This window comes from Macrobrachium nipponense, chromosome 41 (assembly GCF_015104395.2).
Source record: "Macrobrachium nipponense isolate FS-2020 chromosome 41, ASM1510439v2, whole genome shotgun sequence".
Taxonomy (NCBI): Eukaryota; Metazoa; Arthropoda; class Malacostraca; order Decapoda; family Palaemonidae; genus Macrobrachium; species Macrobrachium nipponense.
The window spans coordinates 7,543,899-7,549,607 of NC_061102.1; positions in this window are offsets into that span (position 1 = coordinate 7,543,899).

The following is a 5,709-nucleotide window of genomic DNA, read 5'->3' on the forward strand; positions in this document are numbered from 1 at the left end:
TCAAGTAAGGATATTTTTTTTTAAATCATAAGGAACTGTTTGTGCTCAGTAAGGAACTCTGTAAGCTAAGTAAAGATTCATTTGCAATATCATAATTAACTGTTTGTGTACTAAGTAGGGAAATGTTTGTGTAAGTAAAGAACTGTTTGTGTTCCCACCCCCCAAATTCGCGTGCTTCCGGTCCAGGTCACGGATTTGCGATGGCGTCCTGTTGGAAACTGGATCTTTGTGGTCCATTTTTAGACTTTGAACCCTCGTCAGTAAATTACGGTCACAGTCAAGCAATGGAAGGAGTGTGTCCTTTGCTTTCGTTAGCCAAAACAAATAATATTCAAAGTTTTAAGATATTGATCTCAGAGGGGAATTTTAAGGACAGTTCATGCTATAAACTATTTCGAATTTCATTCACAGATATAAAAGATGGAACAGTAACTAATGAAATGGAACTATATATAACATTTTGGCTAAAGGCTGTGACCTATGAGGTCATTCAGCGCTGAAAGGGAAACTGATAGCAGAAAGGTTTGGAAGCTGTAATGGGAGGAAGAAACACCTTCTAGTTAGGAGAAGTTGAAGAAAGTTCGCTGAAGATAAGAGAATATGAACAGAAGTATAGTAAAAATCAATGAAAGGGTTACAGCTAGGCGCCTAAGGGACGCCGCAAAGAACCTAGAGTAATAATGCTCACAGTGCACCGCTTGAGGTGCACTGACGGCACTTCCCCCGGGGAGATATGACAACAGATTAAACCTTCACTGATAGGCTAAAAACAAACAAATTCCCTGTCGCTATTACGCTGTTAAGCTACTCGCTCGAGAGCGAGTTCGATACCCGGCGAGTAATACTATAATCTGATTGATATACGATTCATAATAAATAATACCAGTTTATCTTTTTTATGTTTTTTGGCAAAACAACCTAACTCGTGTAATCGGCTGACGGAAAAACGAATACACTTTTTTTTCCTTTAATATTAATTGATTCTAATTGACATTTTTGTATCGGGCAATTACCGTCGTGTCAGGGAGACTTTGTCATAAAAGTAATTTAGGCCTTAATGGACATTAAGCCTAAATATCATAGTTCAGGGCTATTATGATGCGACGGTGTATATACTCGCTAATCCCCCCAAATAAATATATATATCCTATCAGGTGCTCGAAACACTCGTATGTAATTAGTGCATGATAATGTTCTATACATGCACTATATATATATTATATATATATATATATATTATATATATATATATATATATATAGTATATATATATATATATGTGTAGCATATATTCGTATAATAATAATAAAAAATGATGATGATGATGAGATGATATGATGATGATGATGATGATGATTATTATTATTAGTATTATTCATAAGATAAAACCCAATTCAAATGGAACTAGCCCACCACAGGGGCCAATTGCTTGAAATTCAAGCTTCCAAAGAATATTATGGTGCTCATTTGAAAGAAGATGCAGAAGATAATAGGAACTACAGAAGGAAGAGATCAGTTATTAGTAAATAAAAAAAGATAAAGTACTAAATTAACAAATAAATAGACGAGATATAAATGAATTATTAAAATACAAGGTTCTTTTAGGGCATTAATGCACAGCATCTTGGCTGTAATTCCATAGATTGGATAAAAATAAATATATAAAAAATATAATAAATCACTAAATACATCATCGCTACAACGTTTCGGCTTCCAGTTGCACATCATCATCAGGAAGACTGTTTCACAGTCCAACGGTGTGAGGAATAAAACAATAATGGTAAGGTTCATGAAATCAATCTCAAGCCTTCGTACAAGTTGGCTTTAACTAATCAGGAGCACCTTCCAGGCTGTGGATCATCCCACCATTAATAAGCGCGGATGTATTTTGAATTGGAAGGGCGAGAGATCAAAGCCAAGATCCCACAGACCCATTTAAACTCTCTCCAACACCCGGTTCGACAGAGACCAAATCTTTGATGGGAAGTTACAGCCTTGGCTGAAATGCCATGAAGTTTGGATCTGCTATCAAAACTTAGTTTAGCTCTCTCTCTCTCTCTCTCTCTCTCTCTCTCTCTCTCTCTCTCTCTCTCTCTCTCCAAAGATGTAGACTACAAAATTATTTCATAACAGTTTTCAGTCTCTCTCTCTCTCTCTCTCTCTCTCTCTCTCTCTCTCTTCAAAGAGTTAGATTCTAAAATGATTTCAACAGTTTTTCATGAGATTCGAAAATTCTCTCTCTCTCCCCTCTGATCTCTTGTCTTCCTTTACTATTTCAAGCATCAGTTTTGAATGATTTAACTTTCTTATAAGTCATTCCCTTTTATTTTCTCAATTAATAAATTTCTTTAACTTTCTTATTCGCCATTTTTGAATTTCCTTAACTTTCTTATACGCCATTGTTTACAAATCTACCAAAATAAACTCAATTTTAGAGACACCAACCTAGAGATAGTGATGGCACGAAACCTGATTTTTTTTTGTGGGGCGGGGGGGAATGAAAGACTGCTACAAATATTTCCACCTAATAACTTTCTCGAAATAATAGCAGCACCACTAACCATATTTCAAAATTATTTAACGTCCCACGCATGGGACAGAACTCAACATGAAATGTTTATAAGAATATTATATATATATATATTTTTTTTTTTTTTTTTACTCCACCCTCGAGTACTTTCAGGCCCTATCTGTGGGCCTTGACCCAGCCTGACATCCCAAACATCTCTTGAAAATGGGCCACAGATAGGGCCTGAAAGTACTCGAGCGGTGGAGTAAAATTAAATGTAAATACTTAGAAGTAAACAAGTTCACAAAGTGATGTGGGTTTCTTTTTCAACTCTTCAAAAAGAAAACTGAAAGAATTTTTGTTTGGTTCAAGATATATATAATACATATATAATATATATTATATTAAATATAATAATATATATAGGATATATGTGTGTATATATTATATAATTTATATAATTTATATTATATACACATACGAATATAAACTTATATATTATACTTACATATTTATATATTATATACTATATATAATATATATATATATCTATATATATATATATATATATATAGAGAGAGAGAGGAGAGAGAGAGAGAGAGAGAGAGAGAGAGAGAGAGAGCACAATTCATTCCCCAATAAAACAAAAAAATACCCACTACTACTACTTTACTACTACGTGGCCTCGTAAAAGCATTTCCAGAATCCCCTTTACAATACGAAAACCAGAAGACACCTTCCACCATTCCACCCACCAGACTCCCATCCCATCGCTTATTTACAAACAAAAACGAGACCCATCCCCACTACACGCAATATTATTTCGCCCAGACCTTCTTTTAGCCCTCCTCCAGCCCGTGAAAAATCCATAATCCCATCCTGTTCCGGAGGAGGGGAAGGGGAGGGGGAAGGGGGAAGGGGGAGGGGGAGGGGGGAGAGGGAGGGGGAAAGGTGGGAGGATGTCATCCCATACATTCGCTCCTGGAACGCGGCCCTTAACTTTCACTTTAAAGTTCACTTTGCATCTTTTAAAGTTCCATTTACGAGTTTAAGCAGGGATGGCAGATGGCCCACTTTGCCTCCTACTACCCTCCCCCCCCCCACCCCCTTCCCCCCCGTCCCTACCCATCCCTACAACCTAACCCCGCCCCACACCCCTGTGTTCCACACCACACCGGAGGAGGAAGCCCTAGTAGAGAGAGAGATGAGGAGAGAGAGAGAGAGAGTCCCTCTAAGCCAGGGCACGTTCCTTTCACCCTCGAGGCAGGGTGTCCCGCCCCCTTGCTTTCTCCAGCCTTTCTCCATCAAAGTGAGAGCAGGTAACGAAGCTTATTGAATCTCAATCATATTATGCCTGGATGCAATCGATCATCAGATCGCTTTATCCATTTATTTCGAGGGGAGAGGGATGCAAGAACAAGAAGAAGAACAAGAAGAAGAAGAGGAGGAGGAGGAGGAGGAGGAGGATGTATCCCTGTATCCCTGTGTCCTAATACCTGTATCCTAATATCATTGCCCTCGCCTCCATCAAGAGCAGCAAAGCGCTTAAAGTTAATTGGGTTATAGGGAGCATGTGTCCAGATATTCCTAGCTTGATAACTTTGTTGAGTCACTTTGAGATGTTTCCATTTTTTTCCATATGTACATTTATTCTGTTGTGTGTGTATGTAAATAAATAAATATATATATATATATATATATATATATATATATATATATATATATATATATATATATATATATATATATATACACATGAGAGAGAGAGGAGAGACGAGGAGAGAGAGAGAGGCGACGAGAGAGAGAAGACGAGAGAGAGGAGCAGTATTCAACTTAACAAAATACATATACGAAACACGTCCCTCACGCTTTCAGAAAAACAGACTCCTTACAAATTTCCGAACTCGAGTCTCTCTCTCTCTCTCTCTCTCTCTCTCTCTCTCTCTCTCTCTCTCTCTCTCTCTCTCTGTGTGTGTTCTTTCCTCGTCTCTGAGAGAAAGTTTCCGTCGTGTCACTCCCAAACAAATGGACAACGGTGACAAACTTCATGAAAAAGGAAAACGCCTTAGACAGGGACAAATAACCTCCTCCCCCCAAAAAAAATATACAAGAAACAAAAATATAAAAAAACACAAACAATAAAGTGAATGAGAAAGCAGGATAGTGTCGAATAGCAGCAAGTCACAATATTCCTGGCAAGGTAACGCCTTTTGAGTAAAGAAAGCTCTCTCTCTCTCTCTCTCTCTCTCTCTCTCTCTCTCTCTCTCTCTGGTGTTTGTCCAAGTTCTTTCTAGTTCAAAAGCTCGCTTGCCGAAGCTCAGATTTAAGTCCGAACATGAAAGCAGTGACAAGGCGACGCAGATTTGACAACATTTGACAGAAAAATGACACAACTTTGCATCAGTTCAAATTTGACATTTGGCAACAAATGACGCAACTTTGCATCTGACAAAATTTGACATTTGGCATCTGAAAAAATTTGACAACAAAATGAAACGACTCGGCATCTGATAAAATTTGACATTTGACACATTTCACAACAAAATGACAACTTGGCATCTAACAATATTTGGCATTTGACAAAATTTGACATTTACCAAATTTGGCAGCATGTGACGTGAGACAAGAAATTTGATCATTGACAAATTTATACATTTGATAACATTTGATATTTAATAATTTGACAACATATATTTGACAACCTGATAACGGACACGAAATTTGACATTTGTCAAAATTTGTCTTTTGACAAAATTCAACATCTGACAAATATTGACATTAGACATTTGACAAATGTTGACATTAGACATTTGACAAATGTTGACATTTTGCAAAATCTGACACTTGGCAACACTTCAAATGTTGACATTTTGCAAAATGTGACACTTGGCAAAACTTAACATTTTACGAAATTTGAAACAAGCAAAATTTGACATTTTTACCAAATTTGACGAAACGTGACATCCGATAAAACCTGACACAATTCGAAAACAGGAAACGGGGAAAACAGAAAGCAAAATTGGAGAGAAGGAAACGAAAAGTGAAATTGTCACAAGATTTTGGTGATTTTAGACTTTGTTGCACAAGAGAGGAAAGAAAGAATTCTGCAAAGATTTAAACAGTCTCACGAAACATAAAAACTCCCCCAAAACTAGTAAAGGATTTAAGAGAGAGAAAAAAAAAATGTCTTTCGTGCCAAA